The sequence below is a fragment of the Lates calcarifer genome, unplaced genomic scaffold (assembly GCF_001640805.2).
Source record: "Lates calcarifer isolate ASB-BC8 unplaced genomic scaffold, TLL_Latcal_v3 _unitig_596_quiver_1693, whole genome shotgun sequence".
In the NCBI taxonomy this organism is placed as follows: Eukaryota; Metazoa; Chordata; class Actinopteri; family Centropomidae; genus Lates; species Lates calcarifer.
The window spans coordinates 1-12,180 of NW_026117817.1; the positions used below are offsets into that span (position 1 = coordinate 1).

Below are 12,180 nucleotides of genomic sequence, written 5' to 3' on the forward strand. Positions count from 1 at the left end.
TACACACTTAACTTGCTAAGATGACAGTTAGATGTGTTGTCATAGCTCTCAGACACCTGGCCCCGTGGGTCCATATGGAGGAGGGCTCAAGGCCATATGGCCTATATGTCTGGCCCAAACTGTGCTGGAGGCATGTCTGAGCTATGGGGTGTGTGTGTGTCTGCACAACAGCACTGATTTTTTTTTTTTTTTTTAAATCCATATCCCAGCTTAAGCCTACTCATACTGTTGATCAGCAGGTCTTGTATTTTAGTCTCTAATTCAGGCTCCTGCAATGCTTATTTTTGTTTACTTTGAGCTTTTGCATCCTCTCTCTCTTCTCTCTCTCTCTCTCTCTCTCTCTCTCTCTCTCTCGACACAGACACAGGCTAAGTGAAGTAAGTAATACTGATAAATTTGTAGCTACTGTTTGCATAAAAAGTTGACTTACCTCTTGGGATGATACGGTAAGACAGATCCATACAGAATATTCACATATGTAAAACTTAAACTATTCAGTAGTCTGCTTTCATGATCTTCAAACTTTCATGGCTCATAAAAAACATAAACACACACACAATAAACATGTATAAACAAAATCAAATCCGAACAAATATGCACACATTCTTTGTAATTAGCCATTCCACTCTGTCTCGTGACCAGTGAGAAAAGCTTGCATAAACATATTGAACTCATGTCTAATCCATCATAATGCATCAGTGGGTAGGTATTGCCACTTAATTGCAAACACACTGAAACATGAACAGCACAAACATGCGCAGACACACACAGGGATGGAAGCAAAGGATTGTGGGCTTGTACGCCAATGAACAGTTGAGCAAACAGTGCATTGGTGACAAGGAAGGTGGATGAAGAGAGGAGGAAGAGGATGGGGAGGGAGTAGAGGAGAGACCTGGCGCCCGGCCGCGTTGTGCTTAGCCCCAGTTGCCATGGATACAGTGAGGAGCAGCACCAGCATGTGTGTGTATGTGTGCCTGTGTGTGTGTGTGAGAGAGAGAGAGAGGGAGAGAGAGAGAAAGAGAGGGAGGGAGGCAGAGAGAGAAAACCAGCAGGCATACATTAGAGCAAGTCAGAGTGGGAGTGAAAGAGCACCAGACAGCAGGGTGGAGAGAGAGGGTGAGTGTATGTGTGGCCAGAGAGAGAGAGAGAGAGAGAGAGAGAGAGGACAGCAAGGCAGATAGAGAGCTCGAGGGAGACGATAGGGTGGGAGTGATAGAGTGCTAGATAATGGAGGTGCAGTCGGAGTGCGTGGAGCCTCCTGTGGCCCCTCAGTGTGACCCCAGCCCACAGGGAAGATCAACAAAGCTGCCTTCAAACTCTTCGGAAAGCGACGCACCGGCTCGGGAATGGCCAGCTTCTTCTCCTTCAGGAACAAAGGGGCCACAAACAGGGGAAACAACAGGAATTCTGACAATGGGAATTCTTTGAATGGAAATGGATCGACAGCATCGGTGGAGCTCGTTAGGAGCAAAACCCACGATGGACTAACGAGCGACACTGATGGACAGAGAGGGAGGGGCTCGCCAGCCTGGAGGCCGGACCGGTGAGGTCTCTCAGCAAATCGCTGAGCTTCTTCTCTCTACTCCGACGTGGGAGTTTCAGGTCGAGTGAAAATGGGGGGCGGGGCTCGTCAGAAGAGGGAGGGGCCTAAAGGGCTTTTTTAGCAGCATGCGATGGAGACGCAAGGAAAAAACAAACGAGGGAGAGGGGGAAGAGGTGGAAGGCAATAAGGAGAAGGATGGGGATGGTGCCACCTCTGAAAAGCTAAAGGATATTACTCTCACCCTTGAACCTCCTCCGCATCATCACCAAGAGGATTGTGGGAATGAGGAGGCAGAACCTAACCGTCAAGCAACAGAGACTCCTATTGCTAGTGTTACCATGACACCCCCACACTGTGTTGCCATGCCAGGGCCATCTGTTGAGCCAGACTCCCCTTTCCTTACACACCCACTGACTCGCCACTGCGCCCTCCCATCCAAAAAGCCAAAGCCTCAATTTCCAGCCTCACCCCTCCCTCGCTACGCCCCCATTGGATCGTTGCAGCACGGGTGACCCGCCCTCAGAGCCTTCGGTGGATAGACTCTGCTCTCTCCTCTTCACTGACGTCACATCCCTCAAGAGCTTTGATTCACTGACAGGCTGCGGTGACATAATTGCTGATGCAGACGACGAGGGGCCGGCGGGTAATGGGGGCAGTGGCACGAGCAGCAGCAGCAGCGGGGGAGGAGGGGGAGTGTGGGAGCAGGTGTCGGGAGAACTGTTGGGATCTCCAGCGCCACGTCCCGTTGCTCCCCATCCAAACCCCCCTGCCCACCCAGCTGACCCAGCCCATGTTCTCTGTTTCCTCAAGCTCAGTGCCTGCCTCCCTCCCGGCCCGGGCTCGGGCGCCGCTCACCGCAGCAGCACCCAGCTGGCAGTGGCGTGGTAGCTTACATGGGTGGAGGGAAGAAATGGCGAGTCCAGAGGGAGTGGACGACGCAGACATGCAAGGGCTCTGGCACATGCTGCCTTCCACGGGGGACAACTCTCCTGCTTTGCCCCGATCACACCAACCTCCATCCACCACCCGACTTCCACTTATCCCCCTCGCACCAACCCTTCTGGCAGCCACCTTCCCTTAGCCTCCAGGAGTTCAGACCGAAAGGTACCCCAGGTGAAAGCACTGGGGCTCAGTAAGATTCCAGTAGTTGGTGCGGCAGGAAGTCGGGCAGGCTAAACCCCCACTCCCTCATGCTCATGGTCGTCATCCTACATCACCTGGTGAGAAAGAGCTTCTCAGTGATGAGGGATACTGGGACACACCCTCAGCAACACCCACAGCGACACCTGATGAGAGTGGGCTGCAGCGTAACCAGAAAATGGCTCTGTCACGCGACAGCTGCTCTGGGGACCACCTGTATGACCTTTACAACGACCCTGAAGAGGAAGGAGATGATGAAGAGCAGGAAGGAGATGAAGACCTAAACAGTACCCCCTCTCCATCTACTGAATACAAACTGAGCCCCACAACTCCTCCCTCCTCCTCCTCCTCTTCCTCCTTCCGATCAATGAAAGGCAGCACCAGCCTTCCTCGGGAGTCCAAGATCCCAGTGAGCACCAGACCAACCCCGCCTCCCCACTCTGTAAGCCAGTCAGCCCTGTCGTCTGTCTTAGAGGCCGAATCCCCTCCACCAAAGACCCAAGCGCCTCCCCCGGCTCGCACCAGAATCCCTGTATCCAAGGTGCCGGTCCGTCGTTCTGGAAACAAAGCTGGCAGCAGAGGAACTGCCCACAAGAAGTAGTGTCTGTCAAACCGGTGGTTCTCTCCAACTAACGTATGGACTTGAGTGCACATCTCTACAGACGCAGAGCCAAAAGTTTTCCCAGACCGAGAAATATGTTGAGCTGTAGAGTTAACAGCCCATAAATTCCTCTCTCACTCTTAAAAGCACTCATTCCTTAAGTGTTTTGGCTTACAACGAATAGAATAAGTGGTTTTGTTCACTTGAGAAAGTCACACGGAGACTCCAGAAAGCTGGGTTAACGCTTCACTGGCCCTCACACAGGAACTTTAGAGGCAGACTCTTGACAATCCACATATTCGCAATAGACATATTCGCCTTGTAACTTCCTGGAAAAACTCCTGACGTGCTGAGAGTTTGACGGCCACTTTGATTCAACTCATGACTGCACACTGCAAAAAAAGCAAAAAAACAAAAAAAAAAGCAAAGCACCTTTTTATCTCTTACATTTTTCTTATGGAATTCCACATGACATAACTCAATTTGGACCTAAGGACCTAATCTAATCTAAAGCTTTTTTTTCCTCTCCTGAGTTTGTCATCTTGTCTAATCTGTAACAAATTACCTCCTAATCCTCTGATCTTAGAGCCAAAGTTTATAAAAAAGAAACATTCTTCATTTCACAGCCTCTAATAGTCTGGAACAGACTCAACAATATCCACAGCCTGGGATAACCCACTTTTTTTTGTTTGTTTTTGCTGTTGTATGTGTATTTAGTTTTTTTTTTTTCCGAAGATGGTCTTCTTCTGACCGCACACTGATAATGAAACTGTCAGTGCATATATGAAAATGAATACTGAGATCTGAACTGGTTTTATTACTTACCTACTTTGCAGCTATAAATGTGGCAAAGCTTCCCTGCAAAAGGCCACACGATATCTCATGTTTTTTGATGGGGGAGACCTCCGCTTTTTTCAACTGGTTAATTTTTTATTGTGGAAGTTTGGCTTCAGCCTGTTACATTTGGACCTCACCTATACCCCACTGCGTCACTGGAAGTACATCCGTAGGATGTCAATCTCTGGGATTTACAACCATTGAATTGCCAATGGAAACCTGAAAAGCTATCGCAATACTCTACATGGAGGGATCCCTCGCACTGATGCTTCAACACACACACGCACACACACACACGCACACACACACACATACAAACTCATACATGTGCACAAACATTTTTCTCTCCCTCTCTGCATGCAGTGCCACACATACAAGGCACAAAGGTCAGGAACATCATCATCAACACTGAAGGATCTGAGATTCACACACTGTTCAACCTTTGGCACTGTCTTTGTAGCTACACTGGATGATTTTCTTCTCTAAGGACACATGCACAAACAACCAATTTTTTTCTAGTTAGTACTTTCTTCTTCACTGGATTTCATACTGTTTTTATAGGCTCCTCCTTGCTAAGTCATATTGCACGGAGCTTCAACTGTGATTGCACCAGCTTCTTAATAATCTGCTTTCTGTTATAGTTAAATTTTCAAAGAAGTTAAATGGGGGACTGATGCTAAAACAGTCTAGGGTCGTCCACCCTTCTTTTCCTGGCTGTTGTACTTTGCTGTACAACCTCATTCTAGGGACCACCATAGCTGTGTGTGAGTCTGAATGTAGCTTGATCTTTGTAGGTCGATGGTCAGCATATATTTTCCTGTGTTGGTCTGTTTTCCTCTTTGTCCCTCTTTTGTGGGGGCAAGACAAATGGTGGAGTTTAATCCCCCCCCCCCATCCCCCCCCCCCCCCCCCCCCCCCCATGTTCTGAAAAATGAAGACAAACTACTGCTTTGCAAAGCACCACTTGTATTAAGAACGAGTGGGGTGTATTGCAGTCCTAAAAGGCCTTTGTCAGTGATTCAGTGAGAGAAGTTACAGGGAGCTGAGTGTTCCCTAACCTTTAGTGAAAGAGAGGGTTTTTCACAGGAAAAGACTTTAAAGATTATGTAAGTTTTCTCCTAATCCCCCAACAAGCAGGGTACCAATGACACTTGAGGGTCATTCTAGTTCATTATACCTTTCCACTTCATTTAGAATGCGATGATTGATCCATGACATTGCTCCTGGTTCAGATATCTTTTCAACCTCCTGATGGTGTAGGCATGGAACAGGTCATGGAGTAACCTGATCTCAGGTCTGCAGTGAGGGTATTTCTAACCACATAAAAAGGGCAGGCTTAAGGTCAATTGGAGAGCAGAGGATGATCATGTCTGTTCATGTTCTCTCTGCCTACACTGTGCTCTTTGCTCTTTTGATTTAGTATGCAATTATTCTCATTTTCCCTTCCTCTGTGTTGCGGACGGGATGGACAAAGGAGGAATCAAATGGAAGGATGATGACAGTAATTATGAAGGTAACTGGGATGGACAACAATTTAAATCTTCACAGTATTCCTGGTAAAAATTAAAAAAGGCAGTGCTGATGCTTGTGGCCTGCTGACCAAAACAGTTGGCCAAGGAGTACACAAATCATAACTCCACAAATGGGAAACCACTCTTTAACCAATCAAATTATATTAATGATCAGATTAAGAGAGAGTGGAGAACAATGAACTAGACAAGAATCGATCATTACGCAACAGGTTTTGTTCAAATACAGTGTCCTCCATGGTTGATGCCATTCTGTTCCATGTGCTGCAGTTTGGTGAGTCAGTAGAACTTATTTCTCCACTTCTTCCAAATATGACATTATGAAAGAGTACCATGAACCGGTCACACTGGCACTACACAGTAATGACATCAACCACTGCGTCCAGCATACAGCCATCTCAGCTGCTTGTATTTTAAAAAAAATCCAGATTGATACTTCTCTTCTTTCTTTCTGATTACAAATCTGAGCCTTCATGTGATCATTGCATCGAAAAGCACATTATGTTTCTCTTCTTTTTGTTACCGTCTGTTCACAGTGTGAAATCTTTCCACTTTTCATATTTAATGAATAAAACTGTGTTTGCGCTGATAGATGAGCTCCTGACTCTTTGTAACCACATTTACACAGGGTTCCATACATGTTAACGTCAGGGTTTCATGTACTTGTACAATTAGAGAAAAACAAGGGAGTCCTTCTCTCCTCAGCTCCCCTCCTCCATCCTTCCACCCCCACGTCCTGCTGGCTTAAATCCCCAAGGGGCAGGTTGGATGGGAGAGAGGGTGAGAAACAGAGATGCTTTTGTTGATGTGCAGTCTGTTGCATTTTGTTTTGGCGTTGCACTTGCAAAGAGGTCTGCTTGGCTTGGGAGTAATAGGTTATCAATATATTTTATTGATTGCTGAGATGAAAGCCTGATGGAGGTGTCATTGTCTGCTGTTGGTCTCTAGTGGGAAAAGACACATAGAGACGGGGACAGGCAGCCAGCATGATAACAAAGAAAGCCAACTGACGCACAGCTGATTCATGTGAATGTGGAACCTGTGTGTGTGCAGAATATAGATGAAAGGGAGGGTCTCATTGTTTCGAGGAAGACACATGTTGCTAGAAAAAGCTCATATGTTGTTGTGTTGTGGGTGTGCATGCATGTGTAGTGAGAGGAGGATTTGGTGCAGTGCGAATCCCCTTTGTAATGGTGCAGCAATCCCCCCCCCATTCAGCTCCCTCTCTCTGTTTCTGCACGCTGAGGTCTGTGTAAAAGCCTTACGTAAGACCATAACACTCACTTTTACCAGCCTACCAGATCAAAGCTAGTGATGCTGTGACAGTGAGAGTGGTGTGTGCTGGTGCGCATGTGTCTGTCGGCTGATCTCATCATTAATCTGCTGCTGCTGCTGTAACGCTGGATGTGGACACTCATTCTCATTGTTAGCCATGTTTGTGACTGTGTGTGTGTTTGTTTTGGTGCATAAATCTGGTTATAAGTGCATGACAGGGAGGATTTAGTTTGTACTGAACAACAGAGTTCTTGTATAGACCACTGAAGAAGAGAACAAGGGAAGGAGTGAAATGCAAAGAAAAACGTGGGAGAATAAGGTTTATTGAGATGTGAGGAAGGGTTTGTCTGGCTTTAGTGCTCTTGAATGAAGCTTTTAGCTAGCCTATGCAATTTTTAATGAGCAGCAGCCAATGTAGCAATAATGAGGAAATGGTATACTAAAACATAGTGTAGCAGCAAATTAACTTGCTGATGTCAGTTATCTATTTAAAGTTTTTGAATATTAGTTACGAGCTAACGGAGTAGGAGCAAAATCCATGGGTGTATTGTATTGCTTATAAGTTAAACATTTCATTTTTAAGACTACGACTTTTTTTTTTTGTTCACATTCTAAACTAAATTGGTGTCCACTGCTGTTTAAGTTAGTAAAAGTATTGTTATTTTAACAAAGTTAATATTGTGTTAGTATTCAACTGCAGCTTGACAACCAGTGACTTAAACTAAAAGACATCACCTTTATACCATACTGAAATGATGGGGTATTTATACTTTTACTATAGGTCTACGGCACAGTGACACAGCAGTTAAGTTGTCTTATAGAAGATGATGTAGAATATAAGCTACACATTTTACCAATTAAAGAAACCTTCCACAAAACAACCCATTACATTTCAGATGCAGGTGGAGCAAAATGCTAGCAAGGACAGAGAACAATGAAGGTCATACTCATATTTCTAAAAATGATAATAATAATAATATTGATGGTAGGTAGGGTTTCATGTGCATGTGTGTGTGTGTGTGTGTGTGTGTGTGTATGATGGAGCCTTAAGCACCATTCAAAAGCTGTACCCCACATTCTGCATGGCAGCCTCTCTACAGTCGTTCCCATAGTAACTCCACTAGGTCAACCAATGAAAAGAGGGGGCTGGGCAGGAAGGAGGATGGGAGAGTGTTGGGTCTCTAAGCTAACAGAGACGTGATTGGAACTGAACTGGTGCAATGAAACATTTATATAGACACGCGCACATACACATGTTGATATGCACTTGCAAAAAGAACTGTAATCACAGAAAAAATAAATGTTTTGCCTAGAGTGCCCAGAGTGTAAACATACCTAAACCATCAATAGAAGCATAAGGAGCAACACTATAAATGAGGTTTAATTCTCTAAACAGTGCTCTGACCTTTAGCACACATCCTCTAAACACATCAGTTCCTCAATTAAGGTTCTGCACTGTACCACCAGAAACCTCATGAACAGCCACCACCTCTACCACCATTTTTCCACTGTGTGCACTCTCCTCTCCCTGTTGGTATTGTTTTTGTTTTCCATCCTCTATCCTCCCTCGCTTATCACTCTCTCTTCCTCTCTCTCTCTCTCTCTCTCTCTCTCTCTCTGAGTGAGTGTGTTTTGGAGTGTGAGCGGAGGAGTTGGATGAAATTGAGTATTTTCTCTCTTTCTGTTTCATTTTTCTGTATTATTTTCGGTGGTGCGTGTTTATGAATGTAGGTGTGCTAGTTTAATTTCGTTTTTGTTGGTTTCTCTTCGTTAGTTTAGTGTTTGTTTGTTTGTTCTTTGTTTGTCAGCCTCGCTCTGAGGAGCTGAGCATGGCGTCCAGCAGCGCCTTCTCCAGGCTGACGCGGAAGCACGGTATTAAAACCGGAGCTGGCTCTCCGTGCAGTGTGGAGGAGGTAGCACTGGCTGTGGGGGAAATAATCGGGCACGGCTCTGTGAAGTCCGCTGCCCGTATGAACAGTGCGGTGGTTCTGTTCCTGGAAAAGGTGGAACAGGTGAACAGGTTGGTGGAGACGGGCATCACGGTAAATGGGATGTTTGAGCCGGTGATCCCGCTGACACAGCCGGCCACAAAAATCACTTTGTCAAACGTGCCACCTTTTATAAGTGATGAGTTCCTCATCAAAGAATTATCGAGACATGGGAAGGTGGTGTCCCCGATAAGGAAGGTGTTATCAGGCTGTAAGTCTCCCCTGCTGAGACACGTGGTGTCTCACCGCAGGCAGCTCTTCATGCTGCTTAACAACAAGAATGAAGAGTTTGATTACCGCTTCCGAGTCCGTGTGGACGACTTTGATTATATTCTGTTTGCAACATCATCCTCTGTGAAATGCTTTGGATGTGGTGAAGAGGGACATTTAATCAAGGCCTGTCCTAACCGCGCTTCCCCCCCTGTCCCCCCGAACGCGGCTGGCGCCGCTGCTGCCGCTGGACCTTCCGCTCCGGCGGCGGGGCGGGCGGTGGCCGCTGCCGTTGCCGTTGGCCGACCCGTTCCGGCGGCGAGGCGTGCGGCTGCGGTGCCCGCTGCCGCAGTGCGAGGGAAAGATGCAGGAGCTGCAGAGAAACAACAGGCTACAGAGATGCAGAGCCAGGTTGAAAAGAGCACTGAGGTGAGTGGTGAGGAGGAGGTGGGAGGTGAAACGGGTGAGGTGACTGGTAAAGGTGAGGTGACAGGTAAGGTTAGGGTGAGAGGTGATACTTCAGATGAAGTGGCTGGTGATTTGGTGAAGGATGTGGGTGAAACAGGTGTAGGGAGAGAGGCAGGTAAGGTTCCTGGTGAAGTAGGCATGGAAAACCAAAGGGCAGGTGAACTTGGGGAGGTGGGTGAACCAGGTGAGGTGGAAGAGGCAGGTGAGGATGTAGGTGAGTTGGGTGAGGCTAGTAAAGTAACAGATGAGCTGTGTGAAGGAGTTGAGGTCGCTGGTGACCAGGGTGAAGCAGGTAAGAAAGGAGAGGTAGGTGAGGTGACAGGTGAGTCATGTGAGGCAGGTAAAGTAATAGGTGAGCTGTGTGAGGAGAACACAGTGGCTGAGGCTGAGGAGATGGAGGCCTGTGAGGCTGGGGGGAAGTCTGCTCCTCTTAAACAGCGCAGTAAGAGGAGAAACATGGTGAGCGTGGAGGTCGGGGGTAAAGCCGGACGTCTGGCAGGTAAAGCGAGTGCTGCAGAGAACAGAGCAGCTCTGTCTGACAGCAGTGACACTGAAGGCTGTGTGTCTGACAGCAGTGACCTGTCTCACACTCAGCAGGCTGCTGCTCAGGTCTATCCTGCAAATGCACTCAAGTCCTTTCTGCAGCAGACCAAAGGGATGAGGAATCTTATGTTAGAGCAGTACTTCCCTGACATGCAGGGTTTCTATAAGTCAGCCAGATATATCATCAAACACAGAGCTGAGTCAGAGCTGACAGACCAAGAAATATTCAGACTGAAAAAACTGATCATTAAAGTCAGAAAACAACTCGTCTCTTAATGATGATGAAAGAACAGATTTTATTTCTATTTATTTCTTTGATTGTTTTTAGTCTTGTTCTTAACATCTTCATCATTATGGATGTTTTTAAAGTTGGCAGTCTGAATGTTAATGGTGCCAGAGAATCACGGAAGAGAGCAGTAGTGTTTGAAATGGCTAAAATGAAACACATTGATGTCCTGTTTTTACAAGAAACACACAGTGATGTTGGGAATGAGGCTGACTGGAGCAGAGAATGGGAAGGAGAAGTGATTTTAAGCCATAACACCACCCTCAGTGGTGGAGTGGGCTTCCTGTTCTCTGGAGGTTTCACTCCAACCTCTCTGGAGGTCAGGCCTGTTGTGGAGGGGAGGTGCCTTTTAGCCAAAGCTCATTTTGATCATTTTAATGTGGTTTTTATCAACATCTATGCTCCAAACAGTGGTACAGAGAGGAAGCACTTCTTTGAAAAAGTGAATGAGGTTTTAAACAGCTGTAGCTCGGAGGATTATTTATTCGTGGGTGGGGATTTTAACTGCACTGAAAATGGTTTTTTAGATCGAAACCATGCAGAGCCTCATCCAGTATCCCAGCATGCCTTGAGGCAGCTGGTCTCGTCTCATGGCCTGGTGGACGTGTGGAGAAGGATGCACACAGGCTGCAGACAGTACACATGGTCCCACGTTAGAGAAAACACCATCTCTTTGGCCAGACTGGATCGGTTTTATGTTCTTAAGCACAGAGTCAGTGCTGTTAAAACGTGTAGGATTTTACCAGTTGGTTTTACAGATCATTCTTTGGTTTTATGTAACGTTTTTATCAGAAACATTTTACACAAAAGCGCCTATTGGCATTTTAACTCTGTTTTAACTGTCGACAAATCTTTCAAAGAGGCTTTAAGCTGGTTTTGGAATGATTTTAGACAGAAGAAAAAGGAGTTTGTCAGTCTGAGGCAGTGGTGGGACCATGGAAAGGTTCAAATTAAACTTTTATGTCAGCAGCACACGCTCAATGTCACACGAGACATCACCAGATCTATCAGAGATCTGGAGACTGATATTGTGGATCTCGAGTGTGTGGGTGACTCCACAGGAAATCGAGGATATATTGAAATCCTCAAGACTAAAAAGATGGCATTAGCCAACCTGCTGGACACTAAAGTACAGGGTGCGCTGGTCCGGTCCCGGGTTCAGAACATCACAGAGATGGATGCTCCATCGAGTTTCTTCTTTGGACTAGAGAAGAGACAAGGGCAGAGGAGACAGATCCACTCTCTACTCTCTGAGACGGGACAAGAGCTGACAGAGCCAGGCCTGATAAGGAGAAGGGCTGTTGACTTTTATACCTCTTTGTTTAAAAGTGAGTTTAAGGGAAATGAGGAACTGATGGAGGAGGTCTGTGGTGGACTTCCTCAAGTGTCCAGTGAGACTAACTCACAGCTCGACAGCCCACTGACTCTACCTGAGCTGTACGCTGCTCTGCAGAGTATGCAGGGGCGAAAGGCTCCAGGCATCGACGGCCTCACTGTGGAATTCTACAAAGCCTTCTGGGACATCTTGGCTCATGACATTTTAGATGTTTTTAATGAGAGCCTGGTGTCAGGGTCACTGCCTCTGTCATGTCGCAGAGCCATCATCACCCTCCTGCCCAAGAAAGGCAACTTACAGGATATCAGGAACTGGCGTCCTGTCTCTCTCCTCTGCACCGACTACAAAATACTGTCCAAAGCTCTGGCCAATCGGCTGAGAGGAACCATGGAGCAGATTCTCCACCGGGACCAGACGTACTGTG

The 12,180-nt window shown here is 46.7% G+C and overlaps 1 pseudogene; it reads left to right on the forward strand.

The window, feature by feature from the left end:
* Window positions 1-1,073: 1,073 nt before the first annotated feature.
* LOC108879173 (APC membrane recruitment protein 2-like) lies at window positions 1,074-5,019 on the forward strand (annotated as a pseudogene).
* Window positions 5,020-12,180: the final 7,161 nt, after the last annotated feature.